General features: G+C 38.8%; 3 long non-coding RNA genes across 7 annotated transcripts; all 3 read left to right on the forward strand.

Moving 5' to 3' along the window:
• Positions 1-535: 535 nt before the first annotated feature.
• LOC124693468 lies at positions 536-8,147 on the forward strand. Of its 2 annotated transcripts, XR_007000028.1 has the most exons (8): positions 536-797; positions 871-957; positions 1,055-1,144; positions 1,301-1,417; positions 1,582-1,765; positions 2,720-2,869; positions 4,762-4,825; positions 6,672-8,147. It is a non-coding gene; the product is annotated as an uncharacterized LOC124693468 (long non-coding RNA). The 2 variants fall into 2 exon arrangements; XR_007000027.1 differs by lacking the exon at positions 6,672-8,147 and having other exon boundaries at positions 4,762-5,511.
• Positions 8,148-8,164: 17 nt separating this feature from the next.
• LOC124693469 lies at positions 8,165-10,809 on the forward strand. Its single transcript, XR_007000029.1, has 4 exons — positions 8,165-8,205; positions 9,281-9,348; positions 9,957-10,266; positions 10,385-10,809. It is a non-coding gene; the product is annotated as an uncharacterized LOC124693469 (long non-coding RNA).
• A 1,920-nt stretch (positions 10,810-12,729) lies between these two features.
• Positions 12,730-15,110, forward strand: LOC124688825. Of its 4 annotated transcripts, none has more exons than XR_006998631.1 (5): positions 12,730-13,039; positions 13,144-13,235; positions 14,042-14,095; positions 14,182-14,265; positions 14,346-15,110. It is a non-coding gene; the product is annotated as an uncharacterized LOC124688825 (long non-coding RNA). The 4 variants fall into 4 exon arrangements; XR_006998630.1 differs by having other exon boundaries at positions 14,875-15,110; XR_006998629.1 differs by having other exon boundaries at positions 14,042-14,091; positions 14,875-15,110.
• The last annotated feature ends 1,490 nt before the right edge of the window (positions 15,111-16,600 follow it).

The raw sequence follows: 16,600 nt of genomic DNA on the forward strand, positions 1-16,600 counted from the left end.
AGCTACCGTGAATTTTATCCTTTCGCACTTTAGATTGTTGCTATATGGAAGTTGGTTGAGATTTCGTGTCACAATTCCATGAACATGTTTGTCTTGCCTCCATTAATCATAGAGATCTTGGTTGATAAACTGTTTATTTATTGGAACTATAATTTGTTGATTTTCTGTTCATCAAATTTCTAATTATGATATTGTAAATAATTGTTCAAATAAATTTATGTGGTATTATGAGAAGATGAAGCTGAATATGTCTAGACGTGTATTTTGGAATTCTAGATCTGTCCCACATGGCAATCTTTTAAACAGGTAGTTTTAAAAATGACAACCGACAAGAAGAGTCACTTCTACCTTGCAATATTGAGCTCAGATATGATGCATATTTGACTCAGTAATCTGTGTGCTTATATGCAACTTTGAAGTTTTATTTTGTAGCCTGAAGGTGCTACTACAAAAGTGTGACTTGAGTACAAAAAATGCATTCTTTGGGAGAGCCCCGCAGGTGCATATTTATTTGTTGGTTTACATCAAACCCCATCGAAGCCATGTTTAGACCCATGTTTAGTTTTATGTTTTTCATATTTCAAGAAGCGGGTAGTGGCTAAAAAACTACCTGTAGCAGGTAATGGCTTAAAATATCACTGTGTATGTGGAAACTATTATTTTTCTTATGAATTTTATATGTATATCTTCGCTCAGTTATGCAGGTTGCTTACTACTATTTTCCATTTTATGCTCGCATTTATTGAGTCAAATTGACACAAAGATTTGTGGTTATCATGCAAATCGATTGCTGTCAGGTGAGCATTACATGTTTACAGTATGCACCAAATCAGTGACATGGTCTAAATTCAATCTACATATGGTCCTCAGGTAATTAAAGCAGAGATTGGTTGCTTGCCTATAAAAGATGACAAGATTGATGCAAAAGTTGTACATGATCAGCTTTTTTATGACTTTGTATGATTGCTTTCCGCCTTATGGTTGCAGTTAGAGTTTGTTTCTTCGTGTTGGAGAAAATCAAAGACACTGATTTTGATCTATGTGCTTTGACTAGGCTATTAAAGGTGCACTCGTGCAGCAGGATGTTATGGCTCTAGGGAAGGAGGTATGGCCCTGCAAATGAGATGGCACGTCTCTTGGTGAGGTAGTCCCAATCTTCAGGAGAGCATCTTTTTTGTTTCTCCATCTTCAAGTGACCTTTCTACATACTAATCCCCTTGTTTGCAAATTAGCATCCTGGATGAAGGGTTGATCTTGCAGTTAGTCTGAATAAGTGCATAATATTTTACATTTTTTTCAGAAAACAGGAGACAAGGACGATTTAGTTGGAATCAGATAAAAAATGGGCCTCACAACTTCAAGAGCAACATTAAAGTGTCTTGATAAAGGTTTGGCAAGCTGGCCTCAAATTTAGAGGGTAAGATAAAGAAATGGTTTAGTTTTAACATTGTTCATATTGTTGTTCCCTTCGAAGTACAGAGCTATCCTTTTGCCAGGTCAATTTTTCAAATAATCTCCACACAAATGAGCTATGTATCAATATGGTCAAGGATACTGAACCTTGAACTATTTTCTATGCAGTACAGACCGTAAACTTACTTGCAGCATGCCAGCAAAAGTGGTTTCTGCCCTCTGAAATTGCATGCTGACAGTGACCGGTTGGTCCTTCTCCGCCACTTTCAGTGTTTCAGACAGCCATATCCTCTAGCAAATGCCGGTTGGATTGGCTCAAGGAACAAAACCAGATGAGATCTCTACTGCAAAAGTATGTGCAATACTGCCTGTTTATATCCTATAATATTATCTACTCATATCACTTCAAAACAACATAGAATTGACATAATATTTGGAAATGATATCCGCTAGCTAGCCCAATGTGTATATGTCGTGCATGTGTATAGATACTTGGCCAACTGAAAATTGTACCTTCTGAATTTATTTTCTCAACACATACAAGTCAAAATATATAATATACATGCCAGCAAATGTTGTGATATGCTCAGCTTGATATTTTTGATAAGATGTGCAAAACTATTCCTAAATTGTGTCTATTGACGGTCTTTAAAATACGATAGTATATTGCTGCATAATAAAGGTTAAATTGCTACAATCTTACCTCACAGATGTAACACAGCTTTCCCTGGACATTGGCTGCAAATGTTCACCACTCGACATATCTATACATACCAGGTCCATAGTAGGTGTCATTCTCTACTGCATTGTATGCAGATGCCCTCATCTTCTGCTATATGTGAAATTATCCTGCAAAAAAATATACATACACTACATTATTGAATTGTTCCTGTTGAAAGTCGGAGCAATATTCCTTCTATGTGCTCATGTTGAGTGCGTGTTTGTTCTTATGCAACTTGCAAATATATAATCATGTCACAAGGGGACGTTCTGCTCAGAGCCATCATCCTGGCCCCCACCTTCCAATAGTCTTTTCAGGTTTCCTTATCCCAATTTTCTCTAATCTTCTTTTGCATCTTCTTTGTTTCCAAATTTTGTCACACTACAACATGCAATCCAACACCTTTTCTGATTTACTTATTTTTATGTAGAATTACAATTTGTATGTAGAAGTTGCATGATTCCACTTCCGTAGAATCTCATCAAGCAAAGATTTGCTGACTGAAATGTTGATTCAATACTGCAATCTTTTTCAAGACAGAATCTCATCAAGCGAATATTCTAAAATTTGTGTTTTCTTTTGCAGATTCTTTACAATGGGAATAAATATCCAAGTTGTTAATTAATTTTGTTATCAGATTTCCCCAAGAATGTTGAAACCTATGTCCACATGGTATGCATACAATAGATTGGCATTTGGATTTTGGTGTTCTGACTATGAGGCTTTCTTTCCTTGGTGAGGATCCTAACTGGTGTTGCCATTCTAATTGCTAGAAAAGCTGAACCTACATGCTCATGTAGGTGCTTGATAAACAGCAAGATGAACCTGATCAGCTGTAGGATAGTAGCTATTGACTTTAGGTGATGAACCTCTGGCTATGGAGTAGATTTCGGGCCTTTGGGAAATATGCTGAAGTTCCATTTAAATTGCTCATGTAGTTTATATGCTCGAAAGCACCGATACGGCGACACGGATACGGCGATACGGAGACGGCGATACGCGATACGGCGATTTCAAAAAACAGCGAAACGGCGATACGGCGAGTATATGTATAAATGCAATAATATAAGTATATAACAGATCATAATTCATAAATCAAAAAATCATAATAAAGTAAATATGAGATGAGATATAAGAACTGCCCCATTTTCTGCCTTTTCTTGATGAATGATGAGTCTGAATGATCACCACTTGCCCTCAATCCTCGTGGTACTTGCAAAATAAATCATATGACTGAGTATGCTAGTTTTTGAATTTGAGACATAACACATAACGGTAAAGAAGGTGGCTTTGTGGCTTGTTACCTTAAATCTAAAATGCATCCCAGCCTCCATAAATGTATAGACCAAACACCAAAGAGTGCAGAACATCTTTAGTCCACTAACATTACATCATAAATAAATAGAGAGATACAAAGTACCAGCGTTACACAGGCCACATAATTTAGTCAAATGACAAACGGTGCAGGAATGGAAAGTGTTCAACTGTTCATTACATAACATAACAATAGCATGGATTAAATAGACCGAAGCTCAAGAGAGATCATCGAGAATCCGCGCCTCCAATTCTGGTTCATCAAGAGAAAGATCAGCACCTTCAAGCATGCCAACACCAGTGAAGCTCTCAACCCCATCTCCACCAACATCCCACATGTGGCTTGGCCCACTCTAATATTCACGAGAATGTCGTGAAAGTAGACGATGGTTGTTGTGCGTGTACACTAGATCCGCAGCTCGTGCAGGGGTTAGCTTGTTTCTAGCAGAGCTATGAATGAAAGCATATGTGCTCCAATTCCGTTCACAGTACCACCAACTGGACCATCAACATCTATGGAATTGCTTGCAGTACCACGAACTGAAGATTGACTGCCTGCAGATGCCATCTCACCCCTGGCCAGCCAAGCAAACGGGGCCAAACAATCAGCACCACCACCAACGGGAGGGCAGCAAGCAAGCAGCAGACCAGCAGCTTGGGGAAGGGGAAGGGGAAGCAGAGGCGGATGCAGTACCTTGGGCCTTGGGGAGGCGGCGCGATTCCGGCCGGTGGAGGCGCGTGATGTTGGGGAGGGGCGAATCCAGGTGGAGGAGGCGCGATTCCGGCCGGAGGCGGCGCGATTCCGGCCGGCGGCGGAGCTATTCCGGCCGGCGGCGGCGCTATTCCAGGCGGCGGCTGCTCGTGCGGGCTCAGGAGGCTGCCGTTTCCTGCGAATGAAACGAATAGACAGGGGGAGGTCGCTGGGTTAGGGTTAGCAATCGCTCGATCTGGGCTCTCCCGTGTCGCCGCCGTCCCCGCCGCGTATCAGATTTAATTTCTTTATTTTTAATTTTGGGAAAAGGGGACACGCGGCCGATACGCGTATCGGAGGCGTATCGGCGTATCGGAGTATCGCGGCCGTTTTATACGCGAGTACGCGAGCTTCTGCCGTATCGGTGCTTCCGAGTTTATATGTGCTCGAGGTTTCAATGCTGTCAGCTAACTAATGCAACTATGCTGTGTTGATGATTATTCTGGCAATTATTCATTTTCCCTTTTTAGCTCATGGTTCTTTAAATCAGTCCATTAATGATTCCTTGGCATGATAATCTTGGAGCTCACACGTTATTTCATTATGATACCTTACTCGAAAGGTTGGACTAGGAGCGGAACAATACATGAGCCTCTTTCAGTATGAGTAGAACATGGCCTCATTTGGTAAGCTCTCTGTGATACTAGACATTCTCCTTGTCTTTCAAGCATTTCTAGCTTAACCCTTGAACCAGTTTGCTTTTTTAATTTAAGCCGTCTTATGTTATTGACATCTTCTCTGATTTTCTCTTACACATTCTGTTCTTACTCTACCATTGGATGCTCTAAAATTAGAAAGGTTTGTCCTTAGTGTTCCTTGTGCAGAAGGTTGACGTAGCTTCTTTTGCATAAGAAAAACGGTAAGTGCGTTTCTATGTTTATGAGACCGGTTTATAAATTCAACCATAAGATTCTTCATTAAAAAACATCCTGGAACAAATCCTGTATTGAGGACCTGAGAATGAAAAACGCCCCTTTGGTAACCTTGTCTCGACGATTGTCAATTCGCGGTTATGAAAATTATGCAGTCAACTCAAACACACTTTTTGGATTTTTCTTATGGATAGACTTATTATAAGAGAGATGCTGCAACACATGTATTTCTGGCTCTGCAGAAATAACTATTTATTCAGAGAACTCAACAAGGTCTTTAGACCCGGGATAATCCTTGAGTTGATGCATAAGGTCTTCTACCAAGCGAAAAGAAGAGTATACAATGGCCTAGAGGCCTGGATAGCAAGATTTAGATATCTCTTTCTCTTTGTTTTTATTTGCCTCTTTACATATCATCTTATATATATATACACTATTTTCCTATTGTTGACCTTTTAGAAAAGATTTGCAATTGATACAAATGCTCAAAGGAAAGAAATTTCCTTTCAGTTGGTTGTTGTTGTCAATGTGTTCTTATTTTCCTTCGGTTGGAAGATAAAATCATATATGAGTCATTTATTTGTTTGACAGCTTTGAGACAAAAATATAAGAGCTATGTTTCCTGCGACTTTTAGTTGTCTGTGCCCACCTATTCCTATGCATCTATTAGTTAAATGATATTTTATCATAGATGGATAAATGAACAAGCGACCTGATATGGTTGGTTTTTAGATTTCACGTTGCATGTCTGTGGGAAGAGTAATGCATTAAGCATGGCATCGGTTGCAAACCAAGTGTAGATCCAACTATTATGCGGGCCACTGATATGTTACCTCTTACCAGACTATTTGAGTAAGTTTTGCAATTTCTGCTGGTTTGTTAACTATGGCAGCAAGTACACGTTCCACAAATGAGGATGTTTTGAAGCCTTTTCATGTACAAACAACATAAGTAAAAATAATAACACCAGCAACTTTAAGGTGAGTAACAAATTGCAAGAAAATTACAAGACGTGGGCTGACAATATTTTGTACAACAGAAGAAATATACAAGTGAGTTTGGGGCACTTAACACTTACTGGTTCAGTTTTGGAATTTTATCATCATGATTAATGATGTCTCTTTGTTAGTAATAACACTTGATATTTAGTTTATGTTTGGTCCTTCAGCCGGATGATGCAATCATAAACCTCTTGAGGTGCAGAAAGTTAGTTTAGGAGTTTACTCTTTGTGTCTTTTTTCCCTTCTTGATATTCCAGATGTTCTTCATCTGAAACACATGTAGTCACTGTATACCTGAATCATTTCCATCTATCTAGAACCCATATATGTCTTCACTTAGTTTTGCATTGCAATTAACAAGTTGTAGTGCCCAACATGGTTACTGAATTAAAAAAATGAGTCCTTATGCAGATTACAAATTAATCGTATGGACTCTGAGCTTGTTCAGGTATTACTGAGGGAAAACATCTATTTTATGAATTTAGGTTTTGGAGGTTCTGTTTGCTAAAACTAGAAAAGTAGCAGTCTTGACGTGTTTTATCTTCTTATGCGTCAATGGTATTGTTTGTATTTTCTAAATCAATCTATATCTCTGTCAGCATATTTTCAGATGCACTTATGAGCTCTAGGCTTTATGATAAGATGAGCATGACAGGGATATGACGATGAACCGGCGACCATGGAATTTGACAAGGGCTTCAGGATAACATCCAAACTCGACCTGAGCCTTTTTCCCCTCTGGTAAAGCTCCTTCTAGACTGCGATATGATATACATTTCCCATGCATATCGTTATTTTTGGATTCACCCTGAAGGATGATACTTATGAGCACATGTTTTACTTTTTTGCTTGGTGCTTAGGCTTCTCCTGCCAGGACTGAGAATGTGTGACAGATTTTTTTTATTAACATTACAGTTGAAGTTTCAGTGTTGCTTCGGTTCGGTTGCATCTCTGTTGTGAGCAGATATATAGTACCATAAAAGCCCTTGTTTATCTTTGGTTAGTTTGTGTTCATGGAAATAAAAGGTTGTCGCAAAACTATTGCTGCTTCTGTACCTTTTATTTCTTAATCCTTTCTTTGTTGTTCTTGTTCTTCATACATCGATGTAGAAATTCAGCCTCTAGGATCTTACCATGATATTCATACGTATTCTTGTTTCTGGCTATTTATGCCTTTTGTATGGTTGTTTCTTTCCTTTTAATGTGTATTTATACATGAAAAAAAAGGATTAGTGCCCAAACGTTGTGCTTTCTCTAATTTGTTGTCCCTTATACCTGCTTCTGTGTTGGTCCCTTTTTCCCGTTTCTCGGCATTGCTTCTGGGTGTTTGTTTCTTGTTTTATTATTGAGTTATTTTCATGGAAAAAATGCCTCGGTGCGCACACGTTGGTGTTTCCCACCTTTTCTTTGTTACGCTTGCTTCTATTTGGTTGCTTCTTGGTTGTGAACAAATAAAGCTCTCAGAAGTCTTTGTTTCCCTTTAATTAGTTTTATTCATAGAAATAAAAGGTTGCCGCACAGCAGTTGCTATTTCTATACTTTCCCTTTCTTAACTCTGTAGTGTTGTTGTTGTTTTTTGACCAGCTTTATTACTTGTGCATTGTGGTTTAGATGTTGGTTTATTTCTTTCGCTTGCATCTGCTTGGTCGTTCTTGTTCTTCCCTGGAGTGTTTTTCTTGATACATCTGTGTACGATTTCCAGCCTCTATGATTTACAACGGTATTCTTACGTGTTCTTATTTGATGATCATTTGTTGGTTTACCGTTATGCTTACTTCACAAGGTTATGAGCTTACTCTTGACTTCTTTGTGCAAGGCCTATGAGCTTTTAACCTATGTGGAAACATTCCCGGTTCTTCACAAGGTAATGTCAGCATCTCTGTATAAGTTAGATCTGATGATCCTTCAAATGAAAGGTTATATATGGTTATCTGACACCTTCTGCTTCTCTATCTGCAAAATTATTAGTTAGATTATTGATTATTAGGGCCAATAGTCGTTCACTTCATCATTGGGTAAACGCATTAGCTGTTGGCATGTCCTTCTGCTCAAACTGGATATATCTTTTATTTGAATGCAGGGTTTTCTTTTACACAAAAATTGTGCCTTCACCATGGACAAAAAGATTGCCATGTACGTATTGCTTTATTTTTCCTTCTTTCCAGAGTTTTTTGTGCATATATTTGTTGATTGCTTCCTTGCAAGAATAAGCTGAGTATACCTTCTGTATTACCAGTAGATTCTAGCAATGAGTTGTTTTTGCTTCATCCAACTTATTTGTATTTGTGAGCAATGATTAGCTCCAATGGGTATTAACCTAACTATCTATGCTCACCATGGGCAAATATCTCAAGTGAAGACAAGCCAATAGAAGACATATCTTGATGCTTTTTACAATACTGAATACTGTGATTGCATGATGCAACTGAACCCCTCTGCCTTTTTGTGTCTTTCTATGCCTTCCTATACGTGATACAACTCACACAATAAAATTAGGATGGTAAGGCATCACCTCAATCCAAATAAATTATTACCTCCGTTCTGACATATAGTATGTTTTGGGAAGCTACCAAGACATATTATAGTTCCGAACAGAGGTAGTACCATTTTAACTCCTAGACCCATTCTTCTTGGATCTCATATTTTCTGTGTGAATTGCAGCGGAAAATTCATAAACGCGCTATTGCTTTCCCATCGATTATGTATTAGCATCATAAAGAATAGAAAGTGGTGCGCGAGAGCCACGGGACTGTGCCAAGGCGCATCCCTAAATCACATTCAGAACTAACATATGCATTCCAGTTGTACTCCACTGCCACCAAACCAAACCTTCCAAAACAAGAAATTTGAACGTATGCATTAAATTTCAGTGTGCTTTCCGGTAGATCTTATGTGGTCAATTAGAGAGTTACACATTTCCCATTATGGCTGAAACATTTGGTTCTCAGTTTAGCATGGCTCAATTAAATTGTTGTGTCTCAGTAGCATGAATTTTTTAGACTTCCATTGCTTTCAGAGTTCAGTATCTACTTGTACATGTATCGCCACACTGCCAATCCATGCTCTATCAACAATATTCCATCAAGTTTCTGTAACACAAGAAGGGTCCATTGAGGATGTATTTTCTGCATATTTATGCTTGGGATTGATGAGATACTATGGCAGGGTTTATTGTTTACTTGGGATGCTTGTTCTTTTTATTTTCCAGAAAGCTACTCTTGTGTTGGACCAATTTCGGAAAGATAAGTGTCTCTTCTGTTTTGTGGAATAATTATGGTAAGCTTCTTGTCTGGATCTCATTATTTGGCAAGTTGCTGAGCTTCTTGGCTCTGTGTTGTACCAAATCAGTGTTTCTTAAAGAGATTTTTGAGTCTGCCCTTAACTAATTTGTGAAGTACTCCAAAATCATTGCAACCAAACAATAATCAGTGTTGTACATGCATTCTGGAGTATGCATGCTTGTTAACCAAACACTACCATGTTACTGCTCTATCTGCATTTCTTCATTTACTTTGGTCCTATACTGTGTTAGTACAATCCTAATCAGCCTTAAGAAAACTAATAAGGGAGTGGAGCCTTAGTGCATTTTTTTACTAAATTTGTTTCTCTTAGCGTAAGAAGTGGTAATAATGCACATTTAATGCTTTGAAAATCCTCATATGCAAGCTGCTACGACATGAACTTTTCGCATGCCTTGAAATCATGCAGTGTACTTTCCTCCATTGAAACCGACTCTGTTTTTTTCTTCTCAAGATTCTTCAAAAATGTACTCTGTTATGGTTCACATAGAATGTCATTTACATATTGTGAGTGTCAAATCTTTCTTTGTTCTATGTTAGAAACAGGAAAATGTTCTTATAAAATGGTTGTCTGAAACTTTGAAGGTGGTGGTGCTCATGGGTATGCGGGCCTGACATCTTCAGCTACGGAGGTACACCGTACACAGTACACAGTCGGCCTGAGCGACGAGCTGTTCGATAAGGCAGCGTCTGTGGTGGCTGCTACGAGCTCTGGTGCCTCGGTAGCCCAACCATCGTCTTGACGGCGACCGACTTCTGCCCACCCAACTTTGGACTTGCGGGCGTCTTTGGTGGCCGGTGCAAGTTCCCCAAGAGGCATCTCAAGATGACTGAGGTCGCGTTCCTCTGGGTCACCAAGGCAAAGTCCCAACATTATCCGGATACAATTTCGAAGGTAATGAGTTGAAATTTTCATAGGTTCCTAAATTTCTGATGGTTTCCAAGGCTAGCAAGTATGGCACTATCATTCTTGAGTTTTGCAAGTGACGGTAGTGGGTCACTAATTGTTCCAGGGCTGGAGGAGAAGAGCAAAATCACAGAGGTGCAGGTTCTTGGCTAGGTGGTGTGATGTGTTAGAGTAGGGTGGCCTAATGGCCAGAGGGGATCTAGGCGTCCTGACGGCCAGTGGAGATCGTGGCGCAGGTGCTACATAGGGAAGAAGGTGCTGCCTGGAGATCTAGGCGGCATGATGACCAGATGAATCTGGGTGACCTGATGGATCGAGGCGGAGGTGCTGCCGAGGTGGAAGATAGAAGAGGACAGTGATAAGATCGTTGGACAGTGATAGGATCGTTATTGAAGACCACAATGTTGGATCGCGATTCGGCAAAGTGTACCGATGTAATTTTGCTTCCTTTTCACCTGGTCGAAAATATCTAAAACATCTTATATATTAACACGGAGGCATTATTTGCTACAATATATTCCCCTATTTACATATGTAAATGTTTGTTGTGTTACTATGTTTCCCCTATTTTCCTGGCTATATATGAGTGTTTGTAGCTTTGTTTGTAGTTTCGTGTGATTTATTCTAATTTCATACTAATAGATGCATTTTGCAAAACCTAAAATATGTATTACCATATTAACAGATAAATTTACCATTGTTCTAATACAAAATAAATATCGACACGAGCTTTACGGGGTCGTGCGCCAAGGCGCACATCTAAATCTAGTATGTATGATTTTCCTGCAGTTTATGTCAACTGAAATCCGTCAATAGCAAGGTAATGTATATTTTAAGTCGTGAATTTACTGGAAGTCTGGAATTAAGATTTATTTTGTTACTTCCACTTGATTATGTGATGACAATATGATTATCTTATCTATTCATGTTCTTTTTGCTTAATGTTTTGATCTCTAATGTTCTTACCATGCATATACGCTTTGCAGGCAGTTGTAGGGTGGATCTTGTTGAACTTTAAAATCCAGCACATAGGGAACATTGACAAGCTTGTGTTGATGGGAAAGGTCTGTTACTTGACTGTCTAAGCTGCATTTCTTTGGCTAAATAATGAAAAGATGAAAAAATGGTGTATATTGTGGACTATGCTTTCGAGGAGCTAGGGGAAGGGCTCTCGCCCCAGGAGACGAAGTAGATCAGCCATTCTTCAGTTTTCTTGCTTGATTAATTCCTCAGAGTGCCCTCTTTATATATAGGCCTAACAATCGAATCTAAGTAACAAATTGTTGATCTTATCTAAAATTGGCGCAAGACCAACATTTTCCTTAGGCTCATATATCTTGGGATGGAACCTAAGCTTACATATGTTTTTTTCTTGAAGTTAGCATGGCAAGTTTGACTTCTTTTTGTAGCTTTTGACTTATTTTGTTCAGTAATTATATGGCTTAATCATCTGTTTTTTTTTTTGGAGTAGCTGTATGCTGGATCATTGGTCATTTATTCATTTCAAAATACATGGAGATGATTCTGCAAACCTGATTTGAGCTCTACCAAGGCAAGTCTGGCCTTCTACCTTAACTCTTATTTTCTCATGCTTAGCTATGGAACATTGGTCCCCAGAGCCTTTTTTGTTCACACGTTCCTCTTTAAGAACTTATCAGCTAGGTGTATACTATTGCCGTGAGTAAATAGCAATCATCTTATCTGTTGAGGACACCACATTAGCTTGGATATATTAAATGGAAGACATGGGTCGTCGTTACTTAGAATCTGTTACATCTGAATGTTGGTGTGTCGCATGCTACTTTTACTTCTAAATTCCAGAGTGATGGCATAGAATGCACCACAGACCATATTTGAGTCATAGTGTGTACTGTGCTTTGGTATGTGTCAAACCTGAATGTGTCAGTTTGACTTCTCTACATTAGATGCCAAAGCCACATGATATGTTTATGCTGTAGAGCATGAATATTAAAAGATCATGGCATCATGAACTTAACTTAGGCTCTTGACTCTTCGTGACAGAACCTGTTGTCCATGAAATCTGCATACTATAATCATATATCTTTGAAAGAAAATTGCTAGCTATAAAAATGCCAATAGTGCCTTGTTCTGTAAAAACATTCTAAAATCTCGTTAAACATGGGGCTTCCTTTAGTGTCCCTTTTCCTCTTTCTACAGTTTCAGTGCACTGATTCTGTGGAACAAGTCAATGAACATGGTAATTGCATTGAGGTGAATTTGGTCCTTCACATTAGAACCAGGGGCATGTAGCCATTGGTGTCAAATGGCCCCATTATTTTTTTTACTGATCTTCATTGGAACTATCAAAATAATCTTACAAATAAGCAATCATACCACTATACATAGATGGATGACACCAACGATATTATTTTCAGGTTTCACCCCTGATTCGGACTACCCATATTTAGTTGGACAACTGTAAATTCAGGAGATACTGCTATACTAGTGATACTCATTTATCATTTCCATCAGACAAAGTGCAGAAGACTGAATTGCCCTTATGCTCATCCTGCATTGGTGCCTTCTTCCACTCAGGCTTCTCCACAGCCATGGTAATGGTGGTGTGCCCCCTGGCAGTCCGAGACCACATACTTCGGAGTACGGAACAACAGCCACTGTGCTGCCCAATTGAAGCCACCGGGGCTTGGGCCATAGCTCCTGCGTTTGCTTGGTAGTTAGGGATGCAGCGACGGTTGCTTGCCCAAATCAAACTGCAGCCACTAGGACAGATGGTTGACAGGTGCGCCTCTGCCCTTCTTGGAAGCATAGCGAGTTTCTTTAAGTTTTGGTCCTGTAGTTAAAATCAGATCTTTTTCTTTACTTTGCTGTCCATGCAAGATGCAGCTGGAGCGATGAACGCTGATGGTGAGCACAATGATTTGGTGTTTTTCGCTAGTGAAACTGAGGCAAAGGAATGAGGATGCCTCTGGTTGGAGGTGAATGCTGCATCTGCTCTCTCCTGAATGATTGGCTTATCTAAGATTATATATGAAAATGAGACAGAGATTTGAAAACGCCAGGCAATTATAGAGCTTATGCAGTTTTATAGTGTTTTTAAGCTTAATTTTTTTCGCTTAAGCAGTCTCTTGATTAGGGATGGTCTGAAACGATTATATTTAATATATATAGTAACCTATCTCTGTACTGTAATTGTAAGTTCCAAAGTTACCAAAGTTACCTTTTTGAAGTATTGAAAAAGAACACCTGAACTATCACCTAGATGTTCTCACTGAGAGCGAATTGCTCCAGGTTTTTCCCTTGCAAATTTAATATGAACCCATACACACTACCTTGAAAAGCCAGTGCTTCATGCTCCTTCCAGATGCCTATGCTTCCCAAGCCAAACACTTAAATGCAGCACATGAAAAAATTCATCTGTACATCTGCAAACGGTAGAAAGGAAAAAAGAAGCGGCAATGGAAGAGAAACAGTTCGTTGCTGCTACTTGGGCATCATTAAAATTGTATAATTTATGATGTCGTCTTTGCAGTAGGAGGCTGATTCTTCGTTGCTTTGTGATCTTCCTCCTCTTATTAATCTTACTGTTGTCATTATGTGGCATATTCTCATCCACTTGTGGCTGCTTTCTTCTAGGAGTCTGCATATAACATATTCCTCATGATTAGCTGAATTACTTTGGAGCAAAATTATTCTGCAGAAAAAGATAGTAGTGCCATTGGATTCCTTGTTTTATGTAATGCGGTGAACATGAAATAAAAATTCTCATCACTACAATCTCCAGGAAACTTGAAAGGATATAATAATATCCTCACGTGAAGATGATTTTTGGTGGTGGGTATGGTTCTACCCTGTACCATAATATTATTACTTATTAGCGATGCTTTCTAACTTGTGTTTTTTTCGTGTGGCATGTCATTGCAGATATACTGCTGTTGAATTTGCTTCTATCTGGAGAGACTTAGGTGCTGAAGTAGACTTGTTTTATAGAAAAGAACTTCCTCTGAGGTATGCACTTTAATCTGCTGTCAGCATGGACACACACAACTTCTGGTCCCTTACTGAAATAATGTACTGCACAAATTCAGAAGAATATTTCTGTTGTTTGTGCGTATTTGTGCGGTTTTGCAGTATACTGAAGTGGATGGTATGATTTAAGTTGTGATTGCCATTGTTCAAGAATGGAGCCTGTTATGCGCACTATAGCATTAGGAAGTGTCCAATTGGAAATGGAATATTTTTAAAAATAGGATTAAAATTGTTTAAATAGGAAAATATTGGATTTAGAGATCGGATTGATATCCTTTAAGCAATAAGGAAGAGTTTATCAATGTATTATATCCTTCATTCGTCATCCCAAACCATGTTTTGCCCCATTCCCCTACGTTGTATCCCGTTCGGTCGTCTTTGTGGTGGTGGTAGTTACCCCAGCTTGTGCCAGGCTCTAGAACCGGGCTCGTGGCTCTGATTATAACTTCATAACACGTCTGTATAAAAATAGAAATTCTGTCATTGGCATTTAGTATTCTCAAATTTCTACATTTTTCAAGTTCTGGATTTTTCTTAACATTAGTGCGGCAGAAAGATGAATGTAACAGTACACTGCCACTGGCACAGGTTTCATTTTTGTAATCCAGTTGAGTAGAATGGCCGCTGGCATTGAGGTTGTGACGGATAAAGGAGATGAGCTCATTGCAACGGTGTTCTGTTAGCTACATGTGTATTTCCTTTGTTTCGACACTTATCTGTTCCGTTTAAGCATTTGTTCACGTTATGCAAGCAATTATGGGACAACACTTGTTTTGTTTCTGTGGAGTAAAAGTGTATTGTATTCTGAAATACTGATTTGTATTTGAAAGAGATAACTAGCTACTTATTTGGTATCAAGTTTTAATCTCTTGTGGTTATATCAATCCGTGTATTGTTAACTGAAGGTAAGTATTACATTTTAAAAAGAACTGAAGGTAAATATTACATTTTAAAAAGAACTGAAGGTGTAATAAAGAACTGAAGATAAATATTACATTTTAAACATGGTACGGCAGAGGCGCTCGCGCTCCTCGCTGATTGGCAATTTCTGTTTTCCTAACCCGTTTCAGTGAAGAACACGCATGCATGCTGTACAAACGAATGTGTACTCTGAAGATGTAGTGTGCATGCAGTAATTGAAAACCAGTGACGTGGCAAAATAAAACAAGTCAAAATCTATTAAGTTGGAGAAAGGGGTATTTTCCAACGGTTTTCAGAGTTTGAGGTTGTAAGTTGAACCAAATTAAATTAAGAGGTTCTAAAGTGAACTTTGAGACAAGTTTAGGGGGGTAAATTGGACTTTTCTCTTATTTGAACCGGACTTTAGTTTCAATTTGTTAGCCCGAAACACGGTTGGCAATTTGACATGAAACTTGGCCCCAGTCTGAAGAAATCGTCTGGTTATCATGATTTCCCATCAAAATAAGGTTTTCATATATTTTCCCATTTAGAGTCGTTGAATGTTATCGGTTGCCTTATGTTCCTTAAAATTTGGATGTCCTTTCTCTTACGAGTGAAGTTTCTTTGTCCTAGTCAACTGGAGATTATTTCTTACAGTAAACTTTGGGCCCTTGGCTCCAGGCTGTACAGAGTTGTTGTGCAAATGCATAGATCTCAAGTTCTCTACTCCTAACAAAATGGTACTCTATCTGATTATCAAATGTTGGAAAAATAGAACATCTCTGGGCTCATAACAAGGGGATTTGGAGTCCAAAATTCCCCTGAAAAAGATTTTCTTACGCCATTTATTTCAAGATGCTATTTTTAACAAGAGACAATTTGAGATAAGGAAAATGGTTAGGATCTCCTAGACAGTCCTTCTGTGATAACATGGAAACTTCGAATCAGCTCTTTTATTCCTGTGGTGTTGCTAAAGTGGTTTGGGTGGCTTTGGGTACAAATTCTTTTCCTAGAAATATCTAGAAATTTTTGCTTGGTTCTATGTGTTTTTCCCCGGTGAAGATAAACTGTACATGTTCCTGTTGCCTGTTGGTTACTCTGTGCTGGTTGATTTGGAGCATTCGAAACAAAATAACCTTTTTTTTTCTTTGGGAACGGGAAAAAGCTTTCCCTTTTCATTGATAAAGATAGAGAGTTTGAAACAATACGTGCCCTTGACAAGTACTCCGTATGTGGTGAAGTCCACTGCGCTGATCATTCTTACTATAGGTTCCCTTATATTGCTTAATGGGCACAGTTATATAGGACTGCTGATGCTGAGAAGCGAAGAAGGGATCTCAAGGTTTTTGCTGATCATGGCTGCTTATCGTTCTTACGATATGTTCCTTATTGCTTAATGGGCAGGGTTATATGG

The sequence above is a fragment of the Lolium rigidum genome, chromosome 2 (genome assembly GCF_022539505.1).
Source record: "Lolium rigidum isolate FL_2022 chromosome 2, APGP_CSIRO_Lrig_0.1, whole genome shotgun sequence".
In the NCBI taxonomy this organism is placed as follows: domain Eukaryota; kingdom Viridiplantae; phylum Streptophyta; class Magnoliopsida; order Poales; family Poaceae; genus Lolium; species Lolium rigidum.